The sequence below is a fragment of the Melopsittacus undulatus genome, chromosome 8 (genome assembly GCF_012275295.1).
Source record: "Melopsittacus undulatus isolate bMelUnd1 chromosome 8, bMelUnd1.mat.Z, whole genome shotgun sequence".
NCBI classification, from domain to species: domain Eukaryota; kingdom Metazoa; phylum Chordata; class Aves; order Psittaciformes; family Psittaculidae; genus Melopsittacus; species Melopsittacus undulatus.
In genome coordinates, this window is record NC_047534.1 from 19867215 (window position 1) to 19886948 (window position 19734).

Genomic DNA, 19734 nt, shown 5'->3' on the forward strand with positions numbered 1-19734 from the left:
ATATTCTCCATGTTATGTTGATTCGTGAAAAATAGACAGGACAGGAGGTGAGACTACATGGTATTTCAAATTTTTGTTTAGTAAGAGGAAGGGCATTTTTATTAGTGATAGCTGATATGTGAATGTCTTGCATTCTATATCTTTTTTTTAACAACTGCTACCTGAGATTCTTGAACGTCAGAGAAAATGAATTCTCAAAGTGCTCAATAAGTGGTATGGCACTATCTGTACACTTCATCCCGTCATGGGCCCATCAGTTCCGAAGACAATTTCTCCTAATTTTGGAATTAATACCTACATAAAGACATTGTCTTAAAAAGTATTTGTCCCATGATAGAATTACTAGGAAGTCTTAAATCATAAAGGCATATAAGGGCTGTAGACTCAATAGACAATCCATGAGGAAGCAAAGCATGAAGAAGAAAGCAGCCTATATTGGTTTGAAATACATCAAGCTTATATCATGCCTTGAAATCAAATCTCAGAAATCAACTCACTAAAATTTCCATTGACATTGATGTTCAGTAGAATTAGCAAGTAAGCAAGAAAATAGGGTTAGGACTAGTGACATAAGTCTGGATTAAAAACAGCAATTTAATATAGAAATGCAAAATAAAACAAAGATTATTGGGAGGAGCAGAAAAAGAAAATACATTGTAAGAGGAACTGTTAGAATCCTTGAAAAACTAAATTTAGAGTAATACAGGCTCATCTTCAGATGCATCTTGGGTTGAATACACACAGCAGGTAGCAATGCCATCATATAAAATGGCAAGTTATTAAGCCCAAAAGAGAAATGAGCTCAAATATAGGGAAAAAACAATTAAGAAGGAAAATAATAAGTTTTTGACAAGTTAAGAGGTTGGAAAATAATAAAAAAGGTAAAAAAATCACAAGGAAAAATTAAAGGAAAAAATACAGAGAATTAAAATGGAATTAGAGAGGGAAAAATATAAAAATTCTGTTAGCAAAAGTAAATAGTAGGAGTGCAGGGGAGAAATACAAATCATAGATGTAAAAACCTGAAATTATTTATCTTTTTCATTATGCAGCAGTAAAACTGATCTAATTTAATATTTTTAATATTACAGTAGCTATAAACATTGTCCGTAAAAACACTCCCAGGCTGTGTGGTGACTAGGATTGTAATTATATTCTGATAACAAAGGTAAATGAAAAGCAGAAGTTGATAATACATACTGTAACAGAGAAGCCTAGCAGAAGCAATTTCTGTAATTGTTAACAACCTCAAAAACTCTGTAAAAGAGAATTACATAGTCAATAAGAAAAGTTAAAAGCTTTGTGCTCTTACAGGTAATGCTTTTTGCAGTCAGTGGTAAAATTATTTGAGAACACTGACACAGCCACAGATTTCCTCCTGAAACAGTCAGGTAGGAAAGATGCACTGGTTTTATTAACTAAGTGTAGTCCTTTTGTACTAAAGAAAAGTTTTGTTTCATAGCAAAGGTGAAAACTGTCTTGGTGAAAAGGGCACCAGAAATTCAGTCCTGAGAGGTTCAAGGGGTTGGCATAAGAAGTTCTGTACAGAAAAGTTTGAGAAGGAAAAAATCCAGCTGAATAGATTTAGAACATGTGTGAACTGTATTAGGGAGAAAACACTTTTCAAATGAGTTGATAATTCGACTTTCTATGCCATACAAGGGTCTTGGAAATTAGATACTAAAGAATGGAACTTCTTTAAATGGCTTTACATGAGCAAGAGCTAAGTAGAATTGCTTTCAATCACTGCTGCTTCATCTAGCAAAAGAAACCCTGGCCCCAGCAAATAAATACATTAAAAGGAGAAGGATAGCTAAGAAATTAAGCAGGGATACCTCTCTTTATAGCAACTACTGTGCTGTTCTTGGTAATGGATCTTTATTTCTATTTACAGTATTTTATAATTTGTTCAATTTCTGAATATGAAATTATGGCATATCCGAAATAGATATACTCATGTTCCTGAGAAAACAAGCAGGAATTAACAACTAAGCAAGCCCGTGGATTCATAATTCCATTAACTACTTTCATTTTAACCTTACAGAGAAAACACAAAGACCTTTTTGAAACTGCCAATGTGTCACTCATCTGGAAAGAACAAGGAATATTACTCTTTTAAAAATAAGTAAGGATAGAGATTATTTTGTTTGGTACAATTGAAAAGTTATTGAAAGCAAACAATCTCATCAAATGTCTTTTTTCTACTTAATTTTTGACCTATGGATATATCAGATAGTATTCTAAAGGCTTGGCAAACTGTTGTCAAGATCTTCAGTGCAGAGATCAGGGCTCAGCACATTAAAATTATTTCAGAGAGGTCTCTGAAATTCAGGATTTCAGACCCTGCTAAGGGGCATCTCTAGGCTCATAGTCATGCATTTCCACTGAAGGATTTTGCAGTGAGGTATGTGAGATCTTATTTAGAGGTATGGATTGGTACAGAATAAAAATTGTGTGGGGAACTAAATTTCTCATATATACATAACATTGGATGAGAGAAGCAAAACACAATACAATCCACTCCAGGAGATCTTTACATAAGGATTGAAAGTTGCTACCTGACGCCTTCACTATTAGTTACATTTGGAATCTCTCCCTGTTTGATTAGGGCAGGTGTCATCAAACTTAGTCAACAGTTCATAAGGATATTAGAGTTTAAATGTTTCCTTTTCAGTGTACAGATTGAAAAATTGAAATACATTCTGACAGGAGAACCCTTCTCTTTTTAGATTACTTGGCCCATTTTAGAAGCTGACAAAGAAAGAGAAAAGGGCAAATGTCAAAGGAGCCTCAGTTTATTAATAGAGAGCAGTATGCAGAGGAACATGAAAGTGAATGGAAGTACAAGAGAAACATCTCAGAAAGAATAGTAGCTGAAGCAAAGTAGTGATGTGTACAAAATAGCTTCCAAATCTATATTTGTTTTGTATCAGTTTGAGACAAGTGGAGGCAAAAAATATTAAATGGTGAATCGAGAGGTGACTCTAAGCTACCAGTATTCATTGATTTCATACAGCTATGGAAAAGCTTAATACTTTTCTAGAGAATATTAGAAAAGATAGTTCTAATAGAGAAAAATATATTATTTTATAAAATACTGCTAAATCTTAATTTGGAACACTGTGTACTCTTTTGGTAATCTGTGTTCAAGAAATATAAACTTCATTTGGAACAGATGCGGTTCTTGGAAAGGCTCATGGGATCAATGAGAGAATGGAATATCTGTCTTTAAATGGAGAGAACAAAGGAATTTGATTTATTCTAGACAAATAAACCCTGAAAGGAGATATGATTCCTCTTTGTAAATAAATTCAGGGGATAAATACTGAAAGGGGATAGAAACATATCACTTGAATTTGGAATGGAAAGTTTTCCTAACCATTCAAAGAGTAAGGTTATGAAAGGGTCTTTCAGATAGGATAGTGTGAGCCGGGAATCTAACCTAATTAAAATGGATCTTCAAAAAACTGCATAATTAATTAGATATTATGGAGACAATAAATTATATCTTCAGTACAATGCTTTGGGCATCTATATGTTAGCATCTTCAAGAAATTTTGAAAGTAAAACCAGTAGATTATGCCATATATCCTTTGCATGAATCTCATCTTTTGGGGCTTTTGCTAGTCACCTATGGCACACAGAAAAATATTTCTTCTCCTTGATACGTCATTCTTAGAACCTTTAACTACTGAACACTAGCAGATGCTTAGATAAACTGCAGGCATGTCTGTTCACCTTCTGAGAGATATTAAATTCACCTGTTTAAATGCTCAGGCTTGCATTGATCATACTTACTTGGGAATTATGAAAGAAGTTTTTTGGGAATTTGGAGTTATTTTGGGATCATCTATGAGGGTCATCTATGTATTTAATATTCTGCCAATTCAAAGATTTACTTGATGTTTCTTTCTGTAGCATGGTGTTGTTTTGAATCACTTGATTCACATGTGAAATATGCCAGAAAGTGCGGGAAGTCTTTGGGGAACATGAAGTATATGTTCTCTAGTGCCTTCTAAACTGTACACATTGCTTATCATCAACAATGGACTTTGGGTTTGAAGATCTAACCCTGTGTGATTGAATTCCATACTGGTTTTCCTTTAGTTTAGAGCTCAGTCCACAACCCATCCAAAATCTTTTATTTTGAAGTCTATATATGCATATATATGTATATATATACATGTTTGAAGTATATATACTTCAGGAGTCAGGCATTTAGAGAGAATAAGGAATATCAAACCCTGAGCAGGCACCTAGCGGAGTGGGGCCCTGATTCCAGATGGGGCCTCTACTACAGCATAAATTGTTAAAAATACTGCTCATATGTTTGAGAAGAGTTATGTAGTGAATTTGCAAAACCCAGTAGCTACCTTATAAGCATACCCCGAAATAATGCTTTCATAAGTCTTCATTATAGTGTGGATATTTGCCATTCAGTATTACCCACTTCAGAGACCAAATGTGACTCATTATTAAATTACTTCAATCTGTGCTGATGTAGAAGCACCCCTGACACATCTCTTTGTGAGCCATTTCTTCGGAGTAATTGCATTAGTAATAGCCGATTACGCAGCAATCTTATGTTCCTACAAAATTAAGGTAATTACTGTAGCTAGAAACACATCCCCCTGTATTCTGTCCTAGCAAGGAAGCTGGTAAAAGGCAATGTAATTGTCTTTTCAATTCTTCAATTCTTTCTAATAAGAGAATCATTAAGGTATAATTATATTATTGATGTGGTGTAGGAGAAGTTTTCGTATCTGAAAGAGCATGGAAACAAAATTATAATTTGAAGATACAAATTCCTAGTCCATAAAGGGGAAAAAAGGATCTTTTGCATTTAGGTTCCTTAACAAATGTGGAGGAAATGTATTAGAAATACATGAATGAGTTTGTGTTCTACACTTTGGAAGTAGTAATGTCTGTCTTTAGAATAGATTTATTATGCAAAAGGTGTTTTTTCCTTTAAACTGGATTGTCCAGAGAAGCTGATGCAGATTTTTTTCTAACTGGAGTGAATAGGTATTAATTTGTTCATACATCAGACCTTCTGAATACTAGTGTCAGCTTCTAATAAGTCTGCATGCTGTAGAACTTAATTTGTGTTTTAATTTTCACCTTTCTTCATGTCTTTGAGGAAAACCTGACATTTCACATTTTGTTTAATGCATTCTGTTTAATATAACAGCTGAGGAAGAGCAGACAGGCCATTCCCTGAGAATTTAGCTAAGCAATTCAATGCTAAATAGTCCAAAAGGGATACTGAAAAGCCAGTATCTTCGCAGGTATTACAGGGTGTCAAAATTAATAGGCAGAGAGTGCCACTAGGTCATTTGAGAGTGGCAGCTTGTGTTTGGGTGTGGGCTGATGAAAGTGTGTTCCATGACAAAAGTACTCTTGAGGTTTTACTTTCTTTGCCACTAATGTGCCATGTTTGAATTGCTGAGTGCAAGCTGATGGCACTGGTGTAGAAAAGAAATATTCACTTATGGAATAGTTCTTGCAATATATGATACACAGAACCGATAAGAATAACATGCTCCAAATTGTTTTGATTTAAAAGGTAAAGCCCAGCAAGTGAGTATGGATTGTTTAATTAACATACTAGAATATGAGAAAAGTGACAGATTAAGCTAAATCTCATTGATGCAAGTATCTCAGCAAATGTTGTATATGGCCGCCATTTATTGATAATAGTGAATGAAGTGGCTTCTTTAAAATGTCTAGAAATAAAAATTATTATGGGATCATACGTAAGTTAAGACATGGTAATGTCATAACTGCTGCATGTGGAATTCAGTGTATCTTACATTTCTATTTTTCTGCTAGAAGACCTGATAAAAGAGAAAAGGTGAAAAAAGATAAAGATGAGGGGAATACAGGAATATCTTCCTCCCAAAATGCCACCGGTGTTGGATAGCTGGTATTCTGAAAATTAAGAACTTACTTGATTCCAAAGCTTTTCTGCCCATGTCTAGTGGCAATATGAATTCAGAAAATTTGTAAGAAAAAAGTAATATCCATGGGGGAAACTTTGGTTCATTTTAACTAATTAGAATCACTGAGTTTCAGGAGTTGGGGTATAGACAATAAACTTAAGTAGACTGCCCCAGTTCTATTGTGTAGAAGATAATTGTGACTGCTGAGCAGTTCATTCTTTATTGAACAGATCTGGTATGATATTTCAGGAACCAGTTCTTGAAGAGATGAAGTCTGGCCTCTGGCAAGTCTTTCCTGTGTTATGGGTGATAAAATAAAGATTTGCAGGTGGCTTGCCAAGCGAGCAGCTGTTACTTGTGTTATAAGGTGATTGATAGGCAGAAATATAGGAAGATATTGTCCAAAACTCTACTGTGAGTTCAATCATTAAAACTTACAGTTAATTTACAGCTATGGAGATTTTTAACTCTATTAACTCAGGTAGCTAGAGCAGGCTTCTGGCAGGAGCTGTGATCCTACAGGGAAATCTTGCTTGAGTAGTCCATTAAGGAGCACAGTCTGTGGAAAAGCGTAATGTGAAGAGTGTGAGGAGGAAAGAGCAGCAGACACACACAGCATTATGAGCTATCAATAACCCCCTGCACTGCTAGTGGGGGAAGGAGGTAGAAGGGTTGAGTGAGGCAGAATCTAGGAAGAAGGGAGGAGTAGGGGGAAGCTGGTTTTAGATTTGCTCTTATTTCTCGTCATCATACTCTGATTAATTGGCACTAAATTAAAGAGATTTCCCTAAGCTGAGTCTGTTTTTCCTGTGATGGTAATTGTTAAGTGGTGTCCCTATCCTTATCTCAACCCACAAGCTTTTTTGTTCTGTTTTTCCACCCCTGTCTTATGAGAAGAGGGAAGTATAGAGCAGCTTGGTGATCACCCAGCAGCTAGCCAAGGTGAGCCCGTCACAGTCTGGTTCTGCAGAAAGCCCTTTCTCCCTGAGCAAGAGCTTTTTAATGGGAATCCTATTATACCACTACTCCTTTTATCTTCCTGTGCAAGTTTTAAACCAATTTTCCACTCACCTCCCCCTGGATTTCAGGATGGAATAGATACACTGTTGTTACAAACAGTCCAAAAATTCCTCCTTGTTTTCTTTACATCTTTTCCAAAACAAACTGTAGAGATCTGTAGCAATTTGTTCAAGCAACCTCCCCTATTGTCATTTCAGTCATAGCTTTGATAATTTATTACAAATTTAACCCCATTCACATCCACCCCATGCACTACTATTAGCCTAATTGTTAAAGAGATCTGGCAGGATTTTCCCTGGTACCCACTCATAAATTCTTTTTTGCCTTGCTCAGGTTTGTACATTTTTAGTACTCTTAATCTTGGATTGAAATGATTTTTATTATAATTCTATAATGAATTCAAAAAGAACATCAGGTAGGCTATGACAAAGGAAGATATAACTTTTAAGTTGGTTTTGGTGAACTAGTTATTTCAAAATATCTGTATTATGATGACCATTCAAGACAATAAGAACTCTAATAGCATACTGTAACAATACAAATGTATTCACAATGCAGAAGAATGTGACATTGGCCTATGCAGTATATGCTTTTATAAGGAAAGAACTGAGGGGACCCACATCCCCTTTAATCTCTGTCAGAAGTTTTATATCTTGAATGAACTTTATCGACTTGTTTGATTTAGCATTCTCCAGGTAGCTTGCTATAGCCTTAGTGGGGAATAACATATAGGTAGCTCTGTCCATATAGGATAGATATATAGGTTTTGCATTCATCTATGTACAGCGCTGATTCCAAAGGGCATAGCTAACTCAGTTTACTGCTCTTTAGCAATGTTGAAAATCTTGGGCTGAGAAGCAGGGCTAATTCACCTGTGAGGAATAAATGTCTCTGTCTGCACTTGATTATGTAGCGCAGACAGATCTGTAGCACAACAGGAGTCCAAGACCCTTTCAGAGTGTCAGGGCTCAGGGCGCACACCTTCCACCCCTCCTGTGGATTTTGCTGTTTGGGCTGAAGGCAGCTTAAATATGGTGCAGGTACTCTTTGCTTAGAAGTAGTTTTTCATCTGAAGTTCTCATATATGGTCCTTGCCTAATCTGTGTTTGAGCCATTTCTGTACCTGGCTGATAAAGACCCTGATTTTGCCACTTGGTCTTGACAACCTGGCTTGATCTCAGGCCTGCTTCATTGCTCTGAGCTTGTCTGGAAATGTGGACTGCTGGCTGAGTCTGGTTACCATCACTGTGCCTGTTATGTTCCTCTTGCTCAGGTACTGTGGGACGGTGCCCATTTCAGTGTGGACAGTGTCCCTGCCTTCTCACCCTCAGCTCCCAGCTGGTTTCCTCTGACACTTAACCCAACCTTGCTGCTCCCTGTCACATAGCTGTTGGATTTTGCAACATAAGGCTGAAGCTTTTACCTGCCCTGATGGTGTCTCCATATGCTAGGAAACACCCTCTCCCCCTCAACCCTCCTCCCATCTTATTAACAGGCATCTGATACTTCGCTTTGTAGGAAAAGGTTTATATAAACAAGTTACCAACAATAGCAAAGGACTGAACTGTGTGGGCAAAGAGGTTTATGTTGTCTACTACTCCTGAAAGTAAATCCTTTAACCTTGCTGTGCAATTCTGCATGAGCATTGCCAAGTACTGTCTGACTACTGTCTGACCTACCTCTGCCTATCTAAAAGCTGTTTAGCTGCTCAGCTGGCTCTGGTGGGAACTAGAGTATTCTGAGAATGAGTCATGGAGTTCAAATCCAAGTGTTGGGCACCCCATAGGTAATTTGTTTTTCCTTGTTCATCAGCTTAAAGGCCACTGCCTTGTTACCAATTCAGGTAACAATTGTAAGGTATTGTAAACCTTAGAGAGTTTAAAACCAAGATCTTTAAATGCGTCAATGAGGTCAGGAGAAAGGAAACAACAAAATTACAGAGTTATCATTAAGTCTTCAGTGAGAAAAATAAGATTGAAGAGGAACAGTATATGTGAACTTCTTTTAAGGAGAAGAGGGGGGAAAAAAGGCCTTCTGAAAAAGTAGACTAGCTGCTCTGCTCTTGTATATATATTTTAGTTTGCTGATGACACCAAGCTGTGTGGTTTGGTTGATACACTGGAGGGAAGGAATGCCATCCAGAGGGACCTTGACACGCTTGTGAGGTGGGCTGGTGCCAACCTCATGAAGTTTAACCATGACAACTGCAAGGTCCTACACCTGAGTGGGAGCAATCCCAGGCACAGCTACAGGTTGGGCAAAAATGAAATTCATGGTAGTCCTGCGGAGAAGGACTTGGGGGTGTTAGTCAATGAGAAAATGAACATGAGCCAGCTTCAGTGTGCGCTCACAGCCCAGAAAGCCAACTGTATCCTGGGCTGCATCAAGAGGAGTGTGACCAGCAGCAAGTCAAAGGAGGTGATCCTGCCCTTCTACTCTGCTTTCGTGAGACCTCACTTGGAGTATTGTGTGCAGTTCTGGTGTCCTCAACATAAAAAGGACATGGAACTGTTGGAACAAGTCCAGAGGAGGCCACGAGGATGATCAGGGGACTGGAGCACCTCCCATATGAAGACAGGCTGAGAAAGGTGGGGCTGTTGAGCCTGGAGAAGAGAAGGCTGTGTGGAGACCTCAGAGCAGCCTTCCAGTATCTGAAGGGGGCCTACAGGGATGCTGGGGAGGGACTATTCATTAGGGACTGTATCGATAGGACAAGGGGTAACGGGTTGAAACTTAAACAGGGGAAGTTTAGATTGGATATAAGGAAGAAATTCTTTACTGTGAGGGTGGTGAGGTACTGGAATGGGTTTCCCAGGGAGGTTGTGAATGCTCCATCCCTGGCAGTGTTCAAGGCCAGGTTGTGCAGAACTTTGGGTGACATGGTTTAGTGTGAGGTGTCCCTGCCTATGGCAGGGGGTTGGAACTGGATGATCTTAAGGTCCTTTCCAACCCAAACTATTCTATGATTCTGTAAATACTAAATATGTAGTTCTTAATTTAACTATTCTATGATTCTATGATTCTGTGTGCCTGAGAATTTCTTTTGCTGACAAAAGGAAAATGCTGCACAAAGTGGTATGATTTCTTTTTTTCCACTAACTTTCTACCTTCTGAAGAGACGACAAGCACCAAAATCACATCATTAGTCTTTCTTCAGTGTGAAGAACTCCGACATGAATAGGGAGTGATTTATGAGTTGAATCCTTATGATGAAAAGCTCATGTTAACCAGAAATTAGATAGCTAGAAGATGACTGAATTATTACTCCAAAGACTCAATCACATAATTGTCACAGAATTGGTGCAATCTTCCTACTTCATTTGGTCAAGGATAAAAGGCCCAATTCTAATACTTTTAGTGGAGGTAATCTTTGATTGTGCAAATAGTGCCTTGACTTTACAGGGATGACTTTCCACTCTGGACTTAGTAGTGATGAATGATTCACTGGTAAAATTTAAGTAAGTTCATAATTTTCATTATGTTTCTCACAGAACAGCCAATGTAGAATACTGTATGCTGTAAAATCTGTCATGGCTAGAAGTGTTTGAGTGGAATGGGAGATTTACAAATCCAAATTCCCCCAGGCTTGGTTCCATTGATCTGAAATGCACTTTAAATTGTCATACTGTTTTTCAAGTATCAGCTTATCGTCAGTAAAATCTAGTAATAAAAGTGTTTTCCCATATAATAATTGCTGAGCTACATGATTAGAAATAGTGTCACTTTATAAGTATCCTAACCTCATTTCTATCTTCTGGAAATTCTTTCCATGCAGATTTAACACCAATGTATTCTTTGGAGTCCACACACTCCAATACACAATGTTTAGAAGCACTTTTCTGCCAATTTATTTGAATTATTAGATAACTGACTTATTCCTGGGACTGACACACTGCCTCCAAACTTTTGTATCCAAATTTATGACTTTCTAAGTTAATACATTTGCCTTAAAATTGTATATATATGTTGGAATTTTTCTGGTGCTTTTGAACACTGGAAGCTTTTCCCTCCTCTAAGTCCACCAGGATTTTGGATGACCAGTGTCTGACATCCCACATTTCAGGTTTGAGGCCTCTCAAAGTGAGTGCATAATTGTTCCAGGTTAGGTACTCAGAGTCACCAATATTTTTTTAAGGCTGTAGAGAGTAGGAGATGGGATGGTCTATATCTCTTCCCTCTGTTTAGTTACAAGCTGTGTGCTGTCTAAATCTTACAGTCACATAATGTCTTAATCACTAAATTAGAGTTTTTGTGACACCTTCAGACACAAGCAGAAAAGGTCAGACCCAAACACAGAAGCTAAAGTCATCTTCACCCTATAAATTCCTGTCGCTGACTGTAGTCACACAGCTTCCAGATTCACACATGGGACCTGCAGGATCATCTGTTGCAGTCAGCTGGGACCTTTTGATCTTCACTTCTTTGGACTCTGTGCTGAGATTGCCTTTTCTGAGACCTATGTATGACAGTTGTGGCTATGATTCTTTACATTTGATGAGTAGCCCTGACTTGTTTTACAGATATCAAATACTGCAATCAATGGGATACTAGAAAAAGGATTGTTTAGAAAGATGTCAATGTCAAACAATACTTTCTGCTTCTGGCTAGTCGGGAAATTTAGCTCTAGATTTACATTGAAGTGATCAATGATCCATCACTTGAATGAAATTTCAGGACTCAGTTGCACATTTTCTGCTTGTTTTAGCTAGTTATTTGGGTGAATGGTAAACGTCATAGAATCATCATAGAATGGTTTAGGTTGGGAGGGCTTTCAGAGCTCATTCGATTTCAACCCACTGCCACAGGCAGGGACACCTTGCTCAATGATACAGTGCTTACTGATGCAGTGGACTATATTATTTTTGTGTCTTCATTTTCAAAGCTCATAATTCCTTTTTAAGTACAATTATGTATCATACCTAAAGTGGTGTTCATACTGTGACCATCTTGCTTACATTTATCAGTATCATGTTACTGTTATTTGTAACTCATTTTTGAGAAAGAATTTAAAGGCACTTTTAGAGCCCAAATTCTTTCAGCTCTCTCTTTTTGAAGATAATGAGTCAAAATCACTTCCTGCGGATGGGAAAGTAATGCTAGGTTTAGTTGGGATAGACATTCAGCATAGGAGTCTGCAGGAACATCACATCTGTCTTATCTCCTTATTTCACTCATCGTGCTCCTGAGCTAGCACTTCAAAGAAACACAAGTCTGTCCATACTGGGATATCCTTTCTTGCAGACATCTCTGGGTTTTGTGTCCACAAAAGTAAATCTGGGAATCCTTATTGTGGAGAACAGAAAGTCACAGAATCCACAGAACAAGTGCCAAAGGTCTGTCATAAAAAGTTATGCCTAAATCCAGATGTTCCCTGTCTCATTCAAATCACCAACCCCACATTCTACTGTTTAGATGCAGCCTAGGATTGTTGTTTGTGGGATATTTATTTTCTCTATGTAATTTATTTCTCTGTATTTAAGCTGGTGTTCTGATCAGCAAGATACTGAAGTTCCCTCAAATAACTAAAAATAGGAAATACCGTCACCCAGCCCATTCATGAGATATTTATAAGCAAACTTATTTGCACTTTGAGATTTGCACTAACAGAAAGATTTACCTCAGAAGCTGCCCTATAACTTCTTGACAACATTTTTTACTAGAGAGTGGACTACGCTGTAATTTTTCCTATTCAGAGTGTAAAACAGGAGTTTTTTCCCCATTATTCCTCACTAAAACAATGGTAAAGCATCCAGACAACCATTGCACAAGACTCTGGTTGGTTTTATTTCCTGACTTATGTCCTTAACTTTTGTCATACGAATAGAAGGATGTTTTTAAAATAACAATATACAGTGGGTATGTATGTATCACTTAGTCACTGCATTTCTCTCAGCACATAGTGTTCTATTGATTCTCTTCTGTTTTCTTCCTCTTTTCTAAAGCAACTACTGTTCTTTGCAATTACAACTCTAGGTAAATTACACATTTGCATGTCTTTAAAGCTGTTTTGTTAAGCACTCTTTAGGGTTTCCATGTGGAGCTCTATTACCACCTTGTGGCCATTTAGGCCATCTATTATTGAACTCAAGAGGAGCAGGGCTTGGGTATACTGCAGCCTCCTAAATTGGTAGCCTTTTCTGTTTCACAGTTATCCTTTGCTTTCGTCTGGCTGCACAAAAATAAGAGAACGAAAGAATAAAGAACAAACAACCCTAACATGTTCTGTGTATTATTTGAAAATCAAAACAATTTCTTTAACACTAAAAATAATTAAAAGGGCCTTAAATCTTGACCCTGAAAATACTTGAACCTTTTCTTCTGGAACCCCTTACCATGTTTTCCCAAAAATTTAGTATGTTGTGGTTGTTTACCTTCAGAAAAGAATCCAAAAGGGTTGTAAGAAAGGGCATAGTAACTGTCCTGAGACGTTCCGCGTGCTTAGTAACAGCAAAGGGAAAAATTACTCAGGGAATCCTCACAGAATCTCAGAACAGTTTGGACTGGAATGGACCTCAAAACTCATCCCCTTCCAATCCCCTGCCATGGCCTGGGACACCTTCCACTAGACCAGGATTCTCAAAGCCCCGTCCAACCTTCTCATGTCTGTGGTCACTAAAATATGTGTTTGGTAGAAAGGCAGAAAGAAAACTTCAGTTCTGTATCAGGAAATGCTTTCTAATCAGAAGCACTCACTGACTGGTTTGTTGGAGGGATTGTGCAGACTTTAACACTGGGGGTTTTACAAACTGGCACTCTTGAGATATGGTTATAAGCAACCGATCTTGGAGAATAATTTAGATGACCTCTTGCATTCCTTTCCTGATGAACAGTTTATGAGCTGAAGAATTATTGGATTTGGAAGTGGTAAAAGAAGTCCCTCTGTGAGGAATTCTTGGCATTTCTTTGGTAGATTGGTTGCGTTGATTGTGTGTATGTTGGGAAAGGATACGGTGAGAGAATAATTTCTTGTTATGTAAGAACTGGCTTCTAAAGGAAAAAGTTTTGCCTAGAATTCTTCTATAGATTTCTTCTGTCTTTTTTTCTTGTATAAATTAATAAAGATAAGGCTACCAAAGCTACAAGAAAATGTTACCAGGGGCTAACTTCTTACTTGTGTTAGAGCATAGAAATTTCCTCTTGACACAACTTTAGTAGCTGTATTACGTATCTCTCACCAACACCAGAGTCAATCTTCAAGATCTCTCCCCTCCACTAACTTAAAACGAAATTGTCAGCCCCAAGGTCAGCATGAAGTTAAGTCCCTGCTGATACACACGTGCTTCCAAATACTGCAGTTTAAAGACTCCGGCATTGAAAAAGATATCCAGAAACCACAGGCATGGCCACCTGTGGATTCCCAAAATCCTGGCAGCACAGTGTAACTTCCAATTTCAGCTATAGGAGCTTGCCTCCGTTGAGACTAAAAACCCAAAGGAACAAATAAACCAGGTAGCAGTATGAAGTCATTCTGTTTAACAGCTGTTTGAACAAAACATCTGCTCTTACATTACGTCTTAACACTGGCTTTTTAACTGGTATAAATCCATGCTGTTTGCCAGAACTCAACACATTATTTTAGTTTGTAGCATCCCAGCCATTGGCGTTCTAGCTCCTCAGCAGTTAGCTGCCAAGCAAGTGGAGCAGAACCCTGGCTTGGCTGAGCAGGGATCTTCCTCTTGAACTTAGGTGGAAAAGGAAAAAGTTCATGGGCATTGGAGGAGGACAGGTGACACAGGAGCAACAGAGACACTGCCACTATAGGTAAAGCCCACTTGGCTGTATTTGACAGTGCAAGGCATTCTGTGTTGTGGAATCAAAAAGTATGGCCCATGTTACAGGTGGGCCCAGAGTTTGTAATGACAATGTTGCTGTGTGTTTACCCTGACATTTTGCTAGGAGGTTTTTGTGCTTGAGGTGTTGGCAAGATCATTTTGTTTGCTGTTAACATCACATTTGTGCTTAGCTATATCTAAACTAATAGTAAGACCAACTTTTGATAGCTCAAGTTAGTAGTGTTCTCCAGGCTTTCACTTATAAAGGGTCAGGTTTTTGAATGTATTTTGGCATCCTATGATTCCTATTGGTATCAAGTTGAATTTAGAAGAGCACACAATTTCTTGCTTTAATAATGGTTGAGATTGCATGTAAGTAATTAAAATTTCAAATCTTTTTGGTAGATCAGCACCTGATCTCTTTCCCATAAGTCCAGAAAAGTGTGATCTGCATCCCAAAATAAATTCGTGCCTCCAAAAATCTGACTTTGAATCACTTTTGAAAACAGGGCAGTAGAACCCTTTATTGCTTTGATTCTTCTGGAAAATGTATCTCAAGTCTGTCCACAGGTGTGATTTCACTGAGTTCACAAAAGGTAATGTGGTAAAAACTGTTTTATTTTACTGGGGGGGGGGGGGAGGGTTGGTGGGTTTTTTGTTTTGGTTTTTTGGTTGTTTTTTTTTTCCATAGTGGAAAACAGTGTTTCTGTCTGAAGCAAAGAATAATGTAAATGAGTAATACCTACTACAGATCGTAAAAGGAAAAAATGGTTACATCTGCTTCCTTTCACCCAGCCATGAGCACCTGGCTTGTCAACACTGTCACAAATATGTATTTTGGTAATTGCTGTGGTTTTGCGAACAGACAGCTACAGTGGGAAGAATATCACAATAATGATTAACACAACTGAACTATTATGTTTAATCAAACTGAGTTTTGGAAACATATATTTGAGGGCTGTGATGAGAGAGAAAGTACTGGCAATAATGGGCTCTGAAAAGGGAATTCAAATGAAAATGGACTAAAAGGTAGAGAATAATGCAAATATATTTTAAGGGTGTTATGTAGTTTGAACTACATAAAATTAATGAAAATTTCACAGGTGTGGGGACACTTCTAAATAATACACAGACATGGTATCATTTTATCATTTCTTTAATAGCTAGAACACTACATTGTTCTGAGGGCCCGAAGTGACAGAAGGATTTAATGAAGAACGCACTTTGCAGCAGGCAGGCAGGGGGAGTGTTGTTTATGAAATGAGCACAGCTATAGCTTTTAATTCTGAAATTGTGTTCAGATCCAATATTTGTTAAAATTAAGGGTTTTTTTATAATGTTGCTCCACTGGATAAAGTCAGTCCTTAACTGATGGAATTCAACCTACTTTCAAGGTCATCACTACCACTAGACTGAGTTTTCTAGGTCAGGATTTGGCACTCGTATGTTGTCTTTGGAGAGCTGTGACTAAGTAGTGACCAGGATGAAAGCCAAGCAGGCACAATTTGCAAAAGTGGTGCAAAAGTGATGAAAAGTGTTGAAAAGTGGTGCAAAAATGTAACACTTAGCTGTAAAATCATGGTTATTTTTCCAGTCTCTTCCTACTGGTCCTCTACGTCTTAGGGCCTAAGTTCATTCTGCTTGATTAGATGAAGCAAACCAAAATGCCTAATTTAAAAAGTTACGCTGGATTCGGGGCCAAGGCACACCCTCCAGCTAGCGGAGAGAGAAGGTGATTCAGATCTTCGCTTAGCAGAACTAACATTCAAGTGCTCCTGTGAATAGCCCCATAAAAAGTTACCCGATATGTGTTCCCAAACACCTGATTTGCAGAAGAGGTGCATAAAATTCTCACACAAATCTTTGTAGACTCCTTTGAGTAGTGTTTTAATAGCTGCAGAGGACAGCAGATGTGAAAACCACCAGAAAGCCAATGATTCCTACATCTACTATCTTTTAGATTAGGAGTTCTAGAGAAATAGCACAACCCTAAGAAACTGGAGAGCTTAGGGAAGCAGGATGTTACTCCCCTACACTGACATCTGAATAAAAACTAAGCAAAAAATACTCAAATACAACATAGGAACTCATATTGAAGTAAGTAATCAGAGGCTCAGTTTTGAATTGTGTCAAGAAATACCACCTTTAATATTGATAAATGTAAATAATAGTAATAATATTAATAAACCAGATCAATTATTTTCCAATAGAATGTTTTTTTATGAAAGAAGAGTATAATTTCAAGGAATCATATGACCTCATAAATATTCTGAAGGGGAAATTATAGAAGCAAACCATTCTGAATTCATTATTTAAGTGTAAGTGGTAAATAGTCAGTATGTATATTAGATACAATACTGAAGGAAGAGAATATGCAAAAGGAATGGAACATTTGATCTTGATTTGAGATAGGTTGTATTTTGGCATTTTAGAATTTCCCCTCAGACAGATATTCCATATGAGATTCAAGTCTCCCAGCACTCAGGCTGTATGATTTATATGTACTTAATTAGTGGAGAATCCATGGGGATAAATTCAATTAGAAATACCACAGATGGCAGAACATACACAACTTGAATCTCAGGAGAATTTGATCAATATTTAGGAATAATGTAGTGCTTTGCAAGCAATGAGATTAATTCTCATCTGCAGCTCAACTCTGACTTTTTAAAGCTCATTTCTGGGAGGTGCCAAGTGTTGCACATGTACTGTTGAAAACCCTGTGCTCTGAGGTATTAAAACTCGTAACAACTGACATCTGTATACCCAGCTACTGAATCTGAGTAATAGAGCAATCTGTGAGTTGCAGTTTTCTGTGGCTGGTCCCTATCACACTCAGTCTTCACAAAATTAATAATAAAGAATTATGTCAAGCCCATTATCAAGTCTCCTCAGACACTTTCAGTATTCTGAGTCCTAGCTAATTTTTCTATGCTAATTTTGCATTCTGACCTTTACGTGAGTAGACAGGTAGGAAAATACATGTATCCTGTCATCTGCTTAATGACTTCCTAATCTGAATAGACTGATGTTGGCTGTGCCACCAGAAATTTCTTTTTTCATGCTGCACTGATCTTCATTTAGACAAGTTGTAGTGAGACTTCCTGACAGGTGAAGCACCGTATGAAATTATACCTTTTTGGTTACAGGGAATATTCTTTTTCTGCAAATTTTTTACCCCAAAATGTGTTATTTTCAAGTTTCTTTTGTAAGTTGGCATCAGATGCTGTGTAGATGAAGCCCTATTTAATTTATTCCTGAGTTATGGATTAGATTGTTTTATAGTTCTGTGTGCACATGTCCATAATGTGTTCTAAGAAACTATTAATCAGATTTTTTGAGGTAGTGGTTTCATTTGGACCTCCAAAGACTTTTCTTGCGTGAATAGAACTGTTTGTTTCCTTTCAGAACCTGTGGCCTCCACAATGTCCTGTGCCTATCAGTGCCAAAATTTCATCGTAACATATATAGAAAACAACTTATTTTTCTGAAGGTGGAGTTTTAAAATGTTACTTTGCCATTTCATGAAGTCATCACTAAATCCTGGGTTACAAGAAGTAGTGAATTTTGCTAAGCAGTTTTGCCACAACATCTAAGACTCGTCATCTCTCTCCTCACTAGTCTCTTGCTAGCTAAAGTTACAATATGTTTAATCTCTCTCTGTGTATAGAAGTTGTTCCCTGTTGCTGAAGATATTTATCACTTTTTTCCACAGCTTTTCTGATTCTGCAGTGGGTACTGTTTTTGCAGTGAGCAACCTGCAGCTGGTATCAGCATCAGGAACAGTGGTGTAATGATGTTTTCTGGTTTGGGTTTGGTTACTTTCATTATAATTCCTAACATTTCATCTACCTTTCTAACTGCTGCTTAGGTTTAAAATGACATTATTTAGAGGACCATGTACCAGAAGTCTAAGCTATTTTTTCAGAGATAATTCAGACCATCATTTTGTGTATGCAAAATTAGAGTTGTTTTTCTCTGTCTATATGCATCAGCATTCAATTTCATCTGCCATTTTGCTGTCCAGTCACTCAGCATCATGCAAGCCTTCTGTTCATTGTCAGAGTCAAATTTGCATGCTGAGTCATTTCAATTCTGGTAAACACTGCAACAAAGTTTGGCTCGTTTTTTAGACTTTGACTTTAGTCTTCGGTACACATGTGGGTTTCATCTAATCCTACACAAAAAAGGATACAATCTATGGAAATGAGAAAATAAAATCATAGAGAGGAAAGGGTTAGGGTTTTTTTATTTTTTTTAACTGGAACTTGTGACAACTTTTTATTGTCTCTTCCTGTGGAAACTAGTAGATTTCAAACTGTGGTCTGAAGGCCAACCTTTATCAGGTGTTTGAGAGGCTGATTATGGAGATATTCCAAATATTTGAAGAATGTGGGTCTGAGATGTAGTGATGCAAGACATGTTTTAGTTAAATAAGAATGTTAATACAATAAAACTGTTACTGAAATTGATCTGGAAGAAAGCCCCTTTATTGGTTTTTCTCCTTTGTTTTCACAAAGAGCTCTAAAGGGTGAAGAAACACTCTGAAAATTTTATTCCTCTATGTATTTTGGAGTATTACCAGTATATGTTTGAATGCCTTAATTATTAACTGAAAGGATAAGGACTGCCTTTAATAGTTAGATTATAATGATCCTTTGTGGGGTTTATAATGTACGCATACAGCACTGCAGCACAATGAGTAAGAACTTTTGGGCCTCCCTGCTTAGACGGTAATGCAAATTTTCCAAGGAACTTGATCCTTTGAATTTTCAGTATTTCAATCTCAAATTCCATAATTTCAAATAGATAGTCTAACAAGACCATTCCAGCTATAATGAGCTAAGAGTATTATAATTTAGATTTCAACTTTAAGGAGCTGGCAATATGCTAATTTGATTTAACTAATAACTGTTTTCTAATTTAAAACTTAATTTCTTATCTTATTTCAACAGAAAAAAAAACCAATGCTAAGATTTTGTTCTTTTTTTTGATCATAG